The 16,886-nt window shown below is 36.7% G+C and overlaps 1 protein-coding gene across 39 annotated transcripts in view; it reads right to left on the minus strand.

Annotated features, from left to right (window-relative positions):
• DTNA (dystrobrevin alpha) overlaps positions 1–16,886 on the minus strand; it is a 385,212-nt gene that overhangs the window by 156,376 nt on the left and 211,950 nt on the right. The window contains exon 1 of one of the 39 annotated variants that reach the window (XM_082354277.1): positions 15,902–15,993. The exons of the other annotated variants lie outside the window; for them this stretch is intronic. The gene's annotated coding sequence lies outside the window, so the exon portion shown is untranslated. Of the gene's footprint in view, positions 1–15,901; positions 15,994–16,886 lie in introns of those variants that run through there. 39 annotated transcript variants of the gene reach the window in all.

Here is a 16,886-nt window from a genome sequence, read left to right on the forward strand (position 1 = left end):
CTTATAAAACCTTTCCCTTTTACAGATCATTTAAAATTCCTCTAGGTACTTACTCAAAAGGAAAGAAAATAGATATCCATTTAAAGGATGTTCATAGTGGCTTTATTTGCAATAGTCAAAAACTGGATGAATATAACAAAACAGAAACATACTCACAGAGATAGAGAACAAACCAGTGGTTATCGGTGGGGAGAGGGATGGGGGGAGGGTCATTATAGGGGTAGAGGATTAAGAAGTACAAACTACTATGTATAAGATAAATAAGATACAAGGATGTATTGTACAACACAGGGAATATAGTCAATATTTTATAACTTTAAATGGAGTATAATCTAGCAAATTATTGAATCACTATGTTGTACACGTGAAACTAATATCGTATATCAACTATACGTTAAAAAAATCTGGAAACAACCCCAACGTCCATCAACAGGTGAATGGATAAACAGTAAATAAACAAAGCAATAAAAATGAATACATTATTGGTATATTCAGCAACATGGTTGAACCTGAAAATAATTATGGTGAATGAAAGAAACCAGAAGAAAATAGTATGCACTGTATGATTCCACATATAAAACTCTACAAAATGCAAACTAATCTATAGTGACCAAAAGCAGATCTGTGGTTGCTTAAAAATGGGAGAGGGCTGGGAGGGTGGCATTACCAAGAGGGTATGAAGAAACTTTTGGGGATGATAGAAATGTTTACCATCTTGATTTTGGAGATGGCTTAAAAGAGATACACGTTATGCCAAAACTTAATTTGTATACTTTGAACAGTGTAGTTTATTATCAATTATATCTCAATAAAGCTCTATTTAATATTCTTCAATATTTTCTTCTAATTTCTATAATTTGAATTATTATTATAAGTATTAAGTCTAATCTGTTTGGAATTTATTTTGCAGTATGAATGAAGACATTTTCCTTCTCCATAAGATTTACTGCATAATAAAAATAATCATCTTCCCTATTGCTATGTGCTGCCTCATCTAGCATATATTAATACATATGTTAGTATTTGTTTATACTCCAGGATTTTGTCTATATCAACACCCTCTTTAATTATAGTTCAACTTAATTATAATTATAGCTTTATAATATATTTAATAGCTGGTAAGAAAAGCCATCCTTCATTTTAATATTCTTTTCTTGCCTCACCTTAATCCTAAACAAGGGTCTCAGATCCTAGCATTACTATCAGAAGAGAACATTTAAACTCAAAGGATTATTTTAATACAATTTTAAATACCAAAGGTGATAAATGTTGCAATTTAGAATGGCTGTTTTTTACATTTTAAGGAGAAGTACAAGCAGAAGGAAACCTAAAAAGCAGCGATATTCACTAAATAACTTCAGTTTAGCCAAATTGAAAAAAACTGTTACTGACAATCATACACTCTGGCTTCATTTCTCCTGCCCAGACATTAATCATTGGTTCCCACAGAGAATTAGTCAGGGAAAGAGTATTTTTGATATCTCTGGTAGACAAGAAAGATGGTTAAACTCATGGGCAATGTTGGGTAAATGAGGGCTGTAAAGAAGACAGATGGTGAGTAACACGAAGACAAAACACATACCTAGGAATACAGCAGCATGTTGCATCAGGAAGATAAAATTGTATGCTGTTTGGCTGTTGCGTGAATATGAGCGAGAGTAGTTTATGGGTCTCACGATAATGTTCTTTTATAGGTTTTACGTAGGCATAAAGTATCTATCTGCCTTGTTGCCTTTTGGTTTGGGCCATTTGAGTTATTTTAAATCTTCTCACTTAGATGTTAGAGGTTAGATCATTTTCTTAAATTCAAAAGAACTGCTTTACATATATTTTTTTTTCATATTAGTTTCCCATATTGGGAATTGTAATTGCTGACTACTCTCTTCCATTCCCAAATAATCTTTTCATCAGATGTGTGAGAATCAGAATAATTACTTTTGAGGAGTTCAAAGAGACATTAATCAGGCAGTTAACACTTCTTAAATACCTACTGTGTACATAAACTTGAAAGTATTGATGAAAAAGAGGATTTAATCTGAATAATCTGAACAAATGCAAGAGCTCTTCATTTATAATAGCAAGTTTCTAAAAGCAAATAGCTGAGGAAATTTTTACTTTTAAAGATGAGATGGGTTCTGAGCCAAGCAGCATGCCTTACTAAATCAGTAAATTAAGATCCTATGCTTTCTTTCCACATGAAAATATGCTCAAACAGCTAATTATTAGAGAAATGCAAATCAAAACTACTATGAGGTATCACTTCACAGTGGTCAGAGTGGCCATTGTCAAAAAGTCTACACATAGTAAATGCTGAGAGGGTGTGAAGAAAAGGGACCCCTCCTACACTGTTGGTGGGAATGTAAATTGGTGCTGCCCCTATGGAGAACAGTATGGAGGTTCCTTAAAAAACTAAAAATAGAGTTGCCATATGGTCCAGAAATCCAAATCCTGGGCATATATCTGGAAAAGACAAAAACTCTAATTCAAAAAGATACATGCACCCCAATGTTCATAGCAGCACTATTTACAATAGGCAAGACATGGAAGCAACCTAAGTGTCCACTGACGGATGGGTACATAAGATGTGACACACACACACACACACACACACACACACACACAATGGAACGTTACTCATCCATAAAAAAGAATGAAATAATGCCATTTGCAGCAACATGGATGGACTTAGGGTTTATCATACTTAGTGAAGTAAGTCAGACAGAGAAAGACAAATATCATATGATATCACTTATATGTGGAATCTAAAAAAATAATACAAATGAACTTGTTTATAAAACAGAAACAGACTCACAGACATAGAAAACAATCTTATGGTTACCAAAGGGGAAGGGAGGAGGGATAAATTAGGAGTTTGGGATTAACAGATAGACACTACTGTATATAAAAGAGATAAACAACAAGGACCAACTGTATAGCACAGGAAACTATATTCAATACCTTGTAATAACCTATAATGGAAAAGAATCTGAAAAAGAATATATATACACGCGTGTGTGTGTATAACTGAATCACTTTGCTGTACACTTGAAACTAACAACATTGTAAATCAACTATAATTCAATAAAATTTTAAAAAGATCTATGCTTTGCTTGCTAACTCAGTGCCTGCGAGACATACACTGAGCTTGATTCTCCTCCTCTTTCAAAAAGAAATGATGACATCATCTTCCTTGCAGGATTGTTAGGAGATTCAAATACAATGCAGTCAAAATACTTTGCGAACACAATACAAAATATTAGTTATTATGGTTAATAAGAGCCTGTAACCTCTCCAGATAAGAAACGACATGTAACATTCACGAAGATTGCTTTGGAGACCCTGTGGATCACTAGCATTATCAATATACTCCTCCATAGTTGAAAGAAACTACTGCCATTTAAGCTCATGGAGAAGTAGTCAACTGGGATGGGGGTGCCAAAGTAGAAGACAAACATCCAGAGAGAGATTTTCCCACCCCATCCCCCAAGGCCACCCTTCCCTAGTAGCAGAGAGGTGGGGGGTCTGCTGGTCTCCTTTGTCATCCTCTTATTGGGGTCGGCAGCCTGGCACACTCGCCCAATGACATCATTAGCACCAACACTCTGAGGTCACAGATAAAGATAAGGTCACCCAGCTTGAGGCTCCACCTTGCCCTCTCTCTTCTGCAGTCTCCTGAATCCCTCTAAGGTCCCCCACGTCTACCGTCCTGAGCTGTGGTGTCCTCAAGCCTCCTTTGCCTCGTCTGCTGCTCATTTCTCATGTACCAGCCAGAGCTGCATCATTCTCTCCAGGAATTCCAGCACAACAGGGCTGTTCCTGCACCACCTGTGTCTATGATGTATAAGTATCTGTAATGCTGCATTGCTGACATTCTACTTCAGATAGATTTCACACCACCTAATTTTCCGTAACATTCTTTCGGTACAGAGGATGACAATCCACCTACCCCCAACTAACTCCTATTATTGGGAAAAGAGATCAGAACCCAAGTTTGCACCTGACTTTGTTCTAGGGGCTGGTTGGGTTCTGCCTGGAACCACTGCGCGACCTTGAGGACTCTGTTACCAATCCATCCCCTGTGACTACGTCTTTCCAGCCTCTGGCCTGATTCCTCTTCCTGGCTGTCAACGGCTCACTAGCTCCCTTAGGTTATGCAAATGTCAGAGTATTTAATTCCTAACAAGATGGCAATGAACAAATTGACATATTATTGAAATACCAAGCGTGGAGGGGGATTTCACTTGCTCTCATTAATACCATTAGTAGCAATCACTCTCTGTCAAAAGGTCAGAGCTACATAGATGTGTATATGGAACATTTCTATGATGCACATTCTTTGAGGTGAAAACTTCAACTGTGCCAGTCAAACAGATGGATAGTATTTGGGTAGAAAGAAGATTCCTCCAATTTATAATGGGCATGCTCATAAATAAAGCTTTACTTAAGTTTACATAAGAAAAATCCAAAGCTGCCCTAAAAATGTTACTATTTCTGAGCAATGTTGTATAGAACAATATAAATACCAAAACATTTTCTAAATCTTATTACATAATAATAATTGTTCACATCTTTAGGAATTTACCAAATGTCAGATACTTTGTAAGCACTTTACAAGTATTATCTCTTTACATATGATAGCTTTTACATAGATTAAGGCAAGATGGCATAGTGGTTGAACCGCACTAACTATAGCGCTCTCTCTCATCAACTGTACGCCCTTGGAGAGATTAGTTAACCTCTCAGACTTAATTTCTTCATCTGTAAAATAAAGATGATTAAAGTACCTGATTCACGGTGTTATTGTGAGGATTAAAGGAAAGATAATAAGTACTTATATATATTTGGTGATTTCTATGTGCTAGGTATTGTTCTCTAAATGAGGATAAATTAAAATTAAATGAGTTAAACAAAAAACATTTAGAACAGTATCTGGTGCTTAGAAAGTATTCTATTTTATTATATCAGAGAACTCACAGAATTCTCATATAATGTGCTCCTGTGTGTCTTCTAGTGTATTTGGGTTTCCCACTGTCATCCAAAATACTGGAAAGAATTCCATGGTCAGCCCATTGGCCAAATGGCTGCTATTCCCTCCTTACCTCCTCTGGCCGGCAGTTACTACCAAAGTCCTCCTTAATGTCAGGCTATTGTGCATCCCCTTCAGCTATACCCTCTCCTCCTCCCCCCAGCTCTTTATCTCCAAGACAACACTCCATGTCCTCCACCTTCTTTTTCTGCATTTTACCAGAATCATAAGACTTTGGAAGAAATCAAAATTAATTTCTTTGGAAACGTGGATCTCTGATGCTGGAAGTACCAGCTTCTACTATCTTCCACCCATCGATGAACTTGGATACGCTGCCAAAAGAAAAAAAAAAAAATCCACCCAAATGGGGCAAAGGCAGGAGACTAATAATGTACCCAAATCAGAAATTCAAGTTGAAGACTGTTTTCACAATGTAAAGGGAACTGTCTTTTGACCTTTCTAAATGAGCTTTAATTATATATTTTAAAAATTCCTGGATGTTGGAAAGAAAAAAAATCACTATTCATCAATATCAAAAAACAATAAGATTTTTATGAAAGGGAAAATTTCATGAATATAAAGTTCCCACCTTAGTTATCTTATATCCTCACATAATATTGTGATGAGCCACACATTCAACAACATAGATGATGTAGTGACACTTGCTTCCAACAGTATGATTTATGCGGGCTAATCTTGTTAGGACAACTTGCATATTATAAAATATGCTGTTTCCTTGGCCACAATAATCTTGCTCTAGTGCTGCATACAGGAATTGACACTTTTTAGGGAGGCTTAGAAAAATAAGTCAGATGTTCTCTACCTGACTTACTGTAAAGACAGACACCTGACACAACACCTCACAAAGGAGTCAAACAATCTCCTTTTCAAGTTCCACTTCTACTTCCTTAGCTCAGAACCTCTCTTATCCTTGTTCTGGATTGTAGCATTAACAACTTCTTCACTTATTTCCATCCATCAAGTGTGTCTTCCCTCTAGTCTATTTTCTGTGCTGTTGCCGGTATGAATTTCCTTAAATGTATACGGCTAACCAGATTATTCAGGATAAAGCAGTTTAAATTCCATAGAAGAGAGATAACACTCAGCAGAGGTGGAGACTCAGCATGGCTTAACAGGGCTGCCTCTGGCCTGAGGTCCCAGCTTGCTACTTACTGGTGATGCAGTTTTCTTATCAATAAATGAGGATGATATTTGCCTCATAGGTTGTGGTGAGAATCAAATAAAATAATGCGTGAAAAGTGCTTGGCCTAATGCTAAGTGTCCAGTACGTGGTTATTGTGATTGTGAAGATGATGTGATGATGATGGTGGTGATGATGATAATGGTGGTGGTGATGGTGATGGTGATGGTGGTGGTGATGGTGGTGGTGATGGTGGTGGTAGTGGTGATGATGGTGCTGGTGGTGATAGTGGTGGCGGTGGTGATGATGGTGGTGATGGTGGTGGTGATGATGATGATGATCTGGTACCTGAACATCTTTCTGAATTCTATCCTCGTTACATCTTCATGACTAGCTTACATTTCCAGATATTTCTGATTCTCATTTCTCCCTGAGTTTTCTATACTGTTCCCTCTCTATAAATTCTCCTTTCCCCAGCCTCCTATTTAATGCATATTACTTTAAAAGTTTATCCCAGTTCTTCCTTCTTCACAAAGCATTTTCTCACCCCTCCTCCATAATATCTGTTCTGTATCATATGACTCTTAATCATATTCCAAGGAAACTCTTCATCTAGGGACTCTGGAGAGACATTATCTTTTCAATGTCAAGTACAGTGTCTGATTTTAAAATAATAGAAAAAAAATATTTTGGTCTCTGCCCTCAGTTGCTGGCACAGAGCTCCTAAAATCCTTGTAATTTCCCAAGTGATAAGAACACTAGGAGCAACTTTTGTGCTAATATTTGTTTTTTGTTCCTGGTTCCTGATGTCAAACTCCTAAGTCCTTTGGAATTTTCTAGATGATAGGAGTTTTGTTTTAATGAGGTGACTCTGGGTGGGTTCCTGGGTAGCTCTGGGATGGAGGCTGGTCACCAGAAAGACCAAGCCATGATTAGAAGCTTGGAACTTTTAGCCCCACCTCTATCCTCCAGGAGAGGAACTGGAGATTGAGTTAATGAATGATCATGCCTGCATGATGAAGCTTCCATAAAAATCCGAAAAGTATGGGGTTTGGAGAACTTCTAGGTTGGTGAACACATCCATGTGCTGGGAAGGTGCTGTATCCCAACTCCACAAGAACAGAAGTGCCTGTGCTTGGGACCCTTTTGGAGCTCACCCATGTATCTCTTAATCTGCTGGTCATCTGTATCCTTTATCATATTCTTACTATACAATAATATTATACAATAAACCAGTAAACATAAGTATTTCCCTGAGTTCTGTGAGCTGATCTAGTAAACGATTGAAATTGAGGATGTGGTTGTGGGAACCTCCCAATTTGTAGCCAGTCTGTGAGAAGCACAGGTGACAACCTGGACTTGCAACTGGCATGTGAAGTGGGGAGTGGGGGCAGTCTGTGCAACTGAGCCCTTACCCTGAGGGATCTGACACTGACTCCAGGAAGTTAGTCATAATTGCTTGGTGTGGAAAATCCATACATCTGGTGTCAGCATGTAATAGTGAAGAACAAATCTGACTCCACATTAGATCTGTTCCTTTTGCTTTAGCTTTTGTGCTTTGTTGACCTGTGCTTAGTCATGCTGGCTCTGCACCTTTTGTAAAAGAATGTTGCCTATAGCCTGAAATACACAGGATAGCCTATTCTCATGACTCTGACCTTTAAGAGTCCACTCATATACAGATAAAAAGTTGCAGAACAGAGAATAACATTTGTTTTGTTGGACGTTTACAGGAACATCGTGACCTGACCTACATGGACAGCTGCAAGAACAAAGGATTCCTGCATCAAGAAGTCTGCAACAACCAACCTCGCCCCTCTTTTGCCTTTAAAAGTGCTTTGCTGACACCCTTTCAAGAGTTTGGGTTTTCTTTTGGGCACAAGCCAGCCATCTCCTTGCATGGCTCTGCAATAAACCTTTCTCTGCTCCCAACTCCAAAGTTTCGATTTGTTTGGCCTCACTGTGCGTCAGGCACATGAGATAAGACGTGTCATTGGTAAGAAGTGTTGTGAGTGTGGTAGTAGTGTGAGAATAAGGGAAAATAGTGCATTTATTCTTACACATTGACACATATAAATTCAACCTAAGTGGTTTTTTTTAATCAATGAGAAAATGAATGAACATTAGAATTCTTGAGTGAGCAAGGCTAAGGGATATTTGAGACCAAGACTTCTATGGGAAACCTTGGACTTAACAGGCTCCAGAATCAAAGTATCTCTCTAATCAGCATTTCTTTGAATGGAAGGGAAATTTCATAAAGAATATTCACTTTTTCATCCTATGTCACCCTAATTCATCATAGATGCTTGAAATGAATCCATACATTAAATTAAATAAAAAATTAAATAATTACATTAAAAATCCTCACAGATTTGTTGTGCTTAATTCTAGAGCTGCACTGTCCAAGAGGAAAGCACTTGTCAAATGTGGCTATTTAATTTAAATTACTTAGCATTAAATAAAATTAGAAATATAGTTCCTTAGTCATGCTAGTGTTATTTTTTTTTTTATATATAAATTTATTTATTTATTTATTTATTTTTGGCTGTGTTGGGTCTTCGTTTCTGTGCGAGGGCTTTCTCCAGTTGCGGCAAGCGGGGGCCACTCTTCATCGCGGTGCGCGGGCCTCTCACTATCGCGGCCTCTCTTGTTGGGAGCACAGGCTCCAGACGCGCAGGCTCAGTAGTTGTGGCTCACGGGCCCAGTTGCTCCGCGGCATGTGGGATCCTCCCAGACCAGGGCTTGAACCTGTGTCCCCTGCATTGGCAGGCGGATTCTCAACCACTGCACCACCAGGGAAGCCCCGCTAGTGTTATTTTGAGTGATCAGCAGCCACATGTGGCTAGTAGTTACCGTATTGGACAGTGTAGACACAGAACATTTCTAATACCACAGAAGTTTCCATTGAACAACACTCCTCTAGATTTCTGCCATCTCCACTACACCTAAATGCTGGACTACAGTTGACATCAATTATCCTCTGCCATCCTTATATGAGCAGAAATTTCTTTTAAATGAAATTCAAATAGTAACAATTGGGAAGTATATCCTATTCAAAATATTATGCTGTTTTCTATCAAAGTCAAGCCATTCCAGATTTCACCATCTGGCACTTTCTTTCAGTGCAATTATTAAAATGTACCCTCTCTCGCCCAATTTGATAGGGGACTTTTAATTTAAAACATCAGTTGTGAAGACAAATGCATATATGTGGATAAAGGGATTCATAAACTTTTCTACTCTCTAACATTAGCATTTGAATAATGCCTTATATTTGTATACTTAGATTATCTCAGCTAGTCCACGGCAGGATCCAGGCATTCTGACTCTTAAGTCAAGACCCTTTTCTCTACAACATGCTGCCTTATACATGTTCTAACTAAAAAGAGGAGCAGTGGAGCAGGTTTGGCTCTAGGTAAGCACAGAGTCATGTCTATGACTTCTTACAGCTTTAGAGCTATCAGAGCAGAAACATAAGCTGGCATGTTTGTTACATTTCTCAGATATTTTTTTTTCATAATGACTGCCCTTGTTTATACTCATAAACATCACAACAATGAAAAACCCTGTATATATGCTTGACCATTTATTTTGTTAGGATATTTTCCTAGTAGTAGAATTGTTGGGTCCAAGGGTGTGTAATTTTTAAAGGTTTTGCTACACATTTAGAGGCTGACCCCCTCCCCAATGTGTCAGTTTATACTCTCAATAGCAGTGTTTTCCACCCCTTCCTAACACTGGGTGTTATCACCCTCTCTCCTCCTCTTGCTTCTCTCTTTTAAAAATATTTGCTAAAGATTAAAATGGTATTTGTTTGTTTAATTTGTAGGTATTTTAAAAATAATAGTGAATAAAACACCAAAGACATGATCCATGAAAGAAATAATTGATAAGCTGAACTTCATTAAAATTAAAAACGCTGCTCTGTGAAAGACAATATCAAGAGAATGAGAAGACCAAGCCAGAGACTGGAAGACAATATTTGCAAAAGACACATCTGATAAAGGACTGTTATTCAAAATATACAAATAACTCTTAAAACTTAACAATAAGAAAACAATCTGGTTAAAATATGAGCCAATGACCTAAACAGACACCTCACCAAAAAAGATAAACAGATGGCAAACAGGCATATGGAAAATGTCTACATCATATGTCATTAGGGAAATGTAAATTAAAACAATGAGATATCACTACACACCTATTAGAATGGCCAAAGTCCAGAATACTGACAACACTAAATGCTGGTGAGACGTGGAGCAACAGGAACTCTCATTCATTGCTGGTAGGAATTCAGAATGGTATAGCCACTTTGAAAGACAATTTGGTGTTTTCTTACAAAACTAAACATACTCTTACCATATGTTCTAGTAACTGCACTCCTCGTTATTTACCCCAAAAAAGCTGAAAACTCATTTCCACACAAAAACCTGCACATAGATGTTTAGAGCAGTTTTATTTACAATTACCAAAACTTGGAAGCAACCAAAATGTCCTTCAGTAGGTGAATGGATAAACTGTGGTACATCCAGACAATGGAATATTATTCAGTGCTAAAAAAAAAAATGAGCTATCAAGCCATGAAGACATGGAGGAAACTTAAATGCATATTATAAAGTGAAAGAAACCAATATGAAAAGGCTATATACTGTATGATTCTAACCACCTGACATACTGGAAAAGGCAAAACTATAGCAACAGTAAAAAGATAAGTTGTTTCCATGATGAGATGGGGGAGGGGTTTGTGTGTGGGGGAAGAAGAGATAACTAGGCAGAGCACAGAGGATTTTTAGAGCAGTGAAAATACTCTATATGATATTATAACAATGGATATATATATATATATATATATATATATCATTACACCTTTATCCAAACCCATATAATGTACATCACCAAGAGTGAACCCTAAGGTAAACTATGAACTTTGGGTGATTATTATATGTCAGTGTAGGTTCATCTTTGGTGAAAAATTTTGTACCATTCTGGTGATTGGTGTTGATAATGAGGGAGGTCATGCAGGTGTGGGGACAGAGAGTATATGGGAAATCTCTGTACCACCCCCCTCAATTTTGTTGCAAACCTAAAACTGTACTAAAAAAAGGTCTTAAAAAATTAGTGCTGTTCTCTTTCTTATTGATTTATGAGATTTCATTATATGTTACAGATACTCACCTTTTCTCTTTCATGTATGTTGCAAATATTGATTCTAGTTTGCTATTTGACTTTTAGTTTTGCTTATAGCATTTTCCAGAAGTAATAAGTTTTCATATAACCATTCTTTTATGGTTTCTGCCTTTGAAGGCATACTGCTCTATCTCAAGTTCTATATTTTCTTCTACTACTTTGATGGATCCACATTTTATATTGGAATTACTAATCCATCTGCTATTTTTTTTTTTCATGTGAGAGTAGGTAGAGGCAAGTGGTTTTTCTAAGTATAATTTTTCCCCAAACAAACCCAAATTAGTAAGTTTCAGACATGAAATATCATTGTTATTTAAAACAAATAATTAAAAAATTAAAAGATAATTAAGATATTTATATGGTGTCAAGAGCGAACATTTTATAATGTAAGTGCCAGGTAGAGGGGAATAATAATAATAATATCACTCTAAAATGTATCAAGCTAATATTATCATGAAAGTGAAACCAATTGATTGTACCATTTTATATATTAAAAATGTAACAAATTGTTCATTCCTAGCAATGCACTTACTCTTTTCCTATCAGATACTGGCCCACACATTATACAATTATTGGTAAGGTTAATCTTTATTGATGGAAGCCTCTATTGCTTATTGAACAAAATCAACATCTTTTATAATAAACTCTGAGAAGAACATAACACTATTGTTAGTGATTTGTAAATGCTATTAATGGAATTAATGAAAGTTGGGAGGAAATATCTGAAAATCATACCACCTATTAGAAATTTTCCATTTCTTTCTAAAAAACATTGGCCTTTGACTACATACAGAGCTTAGAGCTTTCTAATGAAGTCTGTCTTTCTCTCTGAATTAACCATTATTGACATTATAATCACCATCATGATCATGATCGTGATACAATTACTCTTTTTTTCATTTGAAATATTTAAGAATATTTTAAAAGAGTCCAATTTTTTCATACAAAAAACCACATGGTTGTCAATAATAAAATCCACTTTAATGAAATCATAGGTTTAAAAATAGCAACACCTAAAAGTAGAATATCTAGCTGATATTGAGTCATCATTCATTGGCTTGATCTTCATCTATTTCAGAAACATTGCCTTGGGGTGGAAAAATTATCATTAATTTTGTTGAAGAGGCTATAATAGTCAATACGATTCTTCTTTATCATGACTCTGTTGAACATCTATCTCCTTAATAGAGGTAAATGTTTGCAGATAATTAGCTATTTGTCTGAGAGGTTAGGGAACTCTAGAAATTAGAGCTAAAATGTTAAGAAATACTCCCAATCATTCAAAATTAACAATAAAGCATGAATTAAACAAGAGTTGACAAAAATGATTCAATCAAAACATCTTTTCAAAATTTCTAATTTAAAGCAAGAACATCAAAAGTCATTTTGCTTCTTAAGACTATAAAGTATTCCATACAGCCATTATGGAAAACAGTGTGGAGGTTTCTATAAAAACTCAAAATAGAGCTATCATATAATCCAGCAATCCCTCTTCTGAGTATACACCCAAAGGAAATTAAATCAGTACCGGAAGAGTGCTCCCACGTTCACTGTAGCATTAATCGCGATAACTAAGATATCGAAACAATCTAAGTGTCTGTCAGCAGATGAATAGATAAAGAAATTGTGGCATATACATACAATGGAATACTATTCAGCCTTAAAAAAGAGTAAGATCCTGCCATTTGCAACAAAACAGATGAACCTGGAAGACACTATACTAATGAAATAAGGCAGACACAGAAAGAAAACTACTGTATGATCTCACTTATATGTGGAATCTAAACAAGGTCAATACATAGAAGCAGAGGTTAGAATGATGGCTACCAGCGTATATGGGGTGAGGGAAACAGGGAGATGTTGGTCAAAGGGTATGAAGTTGCACTTATGTAGGATGAACTAGTCTGGAGATCTAATGTACAGCCTGGTGACTAGAGTTAATAATTCTGTATATTGTATAACACAAATTTGCTAATAGATTTCAGGTGCTCTCATCACACACACAAAATGGTAACTATTTGAGCAGAAGATATGTTAATTAGCTTGACTGTAGTAATCATTTCACTACATACATGTATATCAAGTCATGTTGTATACCTTAAATACATACAATTCTTATTAAAAAATAAAATTTAAAAGGAGCTTCCATCTTATGGACCTCTCAGTTATGATAACCTTAAAAATGGACATGTGCATATGGCCTAGTGTCAAGTGTATAAAAATCACAAAAATTGGGTGTATACTGATTTTTATACACTTCTAGCTCTAATGCCTAAGCTAGCTGATATCTTAGCCCAAAACAGGAAGGACTGAAACATATTCAGCTATAGGAATTTGTTTTAATTTCAATTAATAGAAAGGAACTATTCATGCCTTACCACATACTTGAAACATGGAAAAGTGGAATGCTAGTATTTTTTTCTAACTTCACCTCATCCACACTATACCGTCTCTCTTTTTTTTTATATAGAGGTTTAACCCATTCTAATACTGAGAGAAAGAAGAAAGCTTGGTTAAGAGATCATTCACACTTTTAGCTTTACCTTTTGTCTATTTTTCTTTTCTTGTGTCTTCTCTCTGCCTTTCTCTCTCTCTCTCTCTTTCTACCTCAGGTACTGCCAATACCTTGTGAGAATTTCACAATTTAAAATATTTTACCAGGTATGGGGCTTCCCTGGTGGCGCAGTGGTTGAGAATCTGCCTGCCAATGCAGGGGACACGGGTTCGAGCCCTGGTCTGGGAAGATCCCACATGCCGCGGAGCAACTAGGCCCGTGAGCCACAACTACTGAGCCTGCGCGTCTGGAGCCTGTGCTCCGCAACAAGAGAGGCCGCGATAGTGAGAGGCCCGCGCACCGCGATGAAGAGTGGCCCCCACTTGCTGCAACTAGAGAAAGCCCTCGCACAGAAACGAAGACCCAACACAGCCAACAAAATAAATAAATAAAAATTTAAAATATTTTACCAGGTACCATCTTTCAGCAATTCTTGGTAATTTCCTATTTTTAAGTAATAACAACTTAGGCTTGTGAAAATATTTTGTAGGACATGCTCATAGCTTGTTCTGTATTCAAAGCAACAAAGGGAAAAAAGAAAGAATGAATTTGGATACAAGCATGGACATTTTACAAATGTTACAAATGTGCTATTATAATGCTTCTGATATTTGTTACCATGGAAATACTTCCCCTTATTTGCAATCATGGCAAAAAATTGTTTTGAATAATTACGACTCCTTGCTCAAATTTAGAAGATGGCCTGAATGTATGAAAACTAGAGAGACTAAGAAAATAGCAATGAAAATCACAGAGCATAAACGAATTTTAAAAAATCTAAGTGTCCCTTTTTGAAGAAAGAGTGGTATAGGACTAACCTTGGGATAATTTATTGGCTTTTATCCTAATAGGTGCCAATTAGTGGCAAATAAATTGCTTTTAGCTAAGAAAGTATTTTTCAAAAGTACTTTTCAAAGCCTCTCCTATAAGAAAACACTCCAGTGAATACTGGGCAGTGAATACCCTTGAATAACAGTGGGTTCTGCTAGTGTTTAGTTAGGTTTTGTCTCTGATGCTGCCAAGACAACTTTGTTCAAGGAGGAGAAAAGTTGCCTAGGTTAGCCCTTAACTAAAAAATGAAAGTAAATCCTAATGTCTTATGAGAAAGCTAAACATCAAACATCAGTAGAAAGCAGGAACAAGAAATCAAAACAAGTTATTCATAAATTTTCTTCTTCTTTAACTTGCTCCGCACATACCAAATCCTCCCCTTTTGAAGCAAGCTGCTAGGGTGATACGTAAACAACGCAATGAGGAGTCGCCTGTGCTCTGGGAATTGATGCTTCACGGAGCCACACTGAATTGTTTACATTCGGCTCTTACCAGCCTCTAAGCAAAAGAGTTCATTTTCTACTACCCCGTATTGTATTTACTTCTATTTTCAAATCCCCTAAGACACATACGACCACAGTGTCTGAAAGAATGGAGTATTAATGGAAATAAAATATGTTGTAAAAATTACAGATAAAACCGAACTCTTCGTGTTGGGTAAGGTTGGTAGTAATAGAAAGAAAGAGGAATGGAAGCCCAGATAGAATAAATACACTGAATAACATGCTGGAGAACTTGGTCCTACGTCTTCATTTAATATAAGAGACAAGCAGCTTTGGATCCATGCCACTAATGAGGTGTCCTCTAAGAAAAGTGGACCGTTTTCAAAGAAGAAAACAAGGAAATACTTTTCTCAGGTTTACATTGATCCAAAGATGCTAATTATTGCATTCTTATGACTTCTTTTCCAGTTTTCTTTCTTTGACTTGCATGCACACCCTCACCCGTAATACCACAGAACTATACAAATTCACAATGTTTCAGACTTTCAAATTAAAAACAGATGAAATCGGAGGTGGGGGAGTTGGGGTATGGAGACAGGAGAAATTTGTCCTGTGCCCATGTGGGGGGCGGGTGACAGTGAAATTCCACCCGGCAAGTTATGCCACTGCAACAGAAGAAGTAAGAGGAGGTCAGTTTCATAGATTCAACTGAACCTTACCTGGTTTTGTAGTTAAATGCAGCAACATGCCCCTAATTCTTCCTCTAAAGTACTACACATGCTGAAAGCTAGAGTATTTGACCTTACACATTTCCACAGAAGAAACTCCAAAGTAACCTTTAACTTCAATAAAACGCTGTGTTCATTCTTCCCCTTGTGCTCAACACACAGCAATCTAATACACCTCATCATGTGGTCCGTTACCATGGTAGCAATGAATCCAGCTGCTGAAATACAAAAGACTGACAAAAAGTTGCTTTTTTCCCCTCCACCCACCCTGACAAAGTAAGGGTTTTTTTTTTCCTGTATGACAAGTCTAATTTGAATATGTTTCAGTTGCTGACTCAACTTCATGAACAAGGAAAAAAGAAAAAGAAAAATGAATAACAGAGATTAAGAATAAACGGGCTCCCAGGACATTTAAACCAACTAGTGAAATACCTACACGCACTTTTAAGTTGCCACTAATCCCTTGAAATACTGATCATTATCTACTACTTCTGCTGACCAAATATTTTGAAGTGTCAGTTACTAACTCATTGGAAATGCAGCATTAATCTCACTGCATCTTTAAAAATATTTTAAAAAATACATGAAATGACTCAATAAACACAGACACTGAAAAACACTACATCATTATATGAAGGGCTAGTCTCAAAGTATTTTTCTAGGGCAAACTTCTAATCACATCTCAGAGGTGGGAGGTAAAATTCTTCATTTTCTTTTCATCAAAACCCTGTGTTTAACTGTTACTTAAACAGATTAGATTTCAGTTGTATTTAAAATGCTCGTAGATTTGAATCTATGAGCCTAATCCGCCTACTAGAATCAACCAAACTATATCTAGGGGCTCTATATTAAAAGTAGAGATCTAGGTGTTGGGACAATATCAACTCTGAACAATCCTGGGATCCCCAAACCAGTGGCTACATAATTAAGATTTAAGGAATCACCTCCATTTTCTTCCCAGTACTTTAGGAAGGCT

Source organism: Balaenoptera borealis (assembly GCF_965194805.1).
Source record: "Balaenoptera borealis genome assembly, chromosome: 14".
NCBI classification, from domain to species: Eukaryota; Metazoa; Chordata; class Mammalia; order Artiodactyla; family Balaenopteridae; genus Balaenoptera; species Balaenoptera borealis.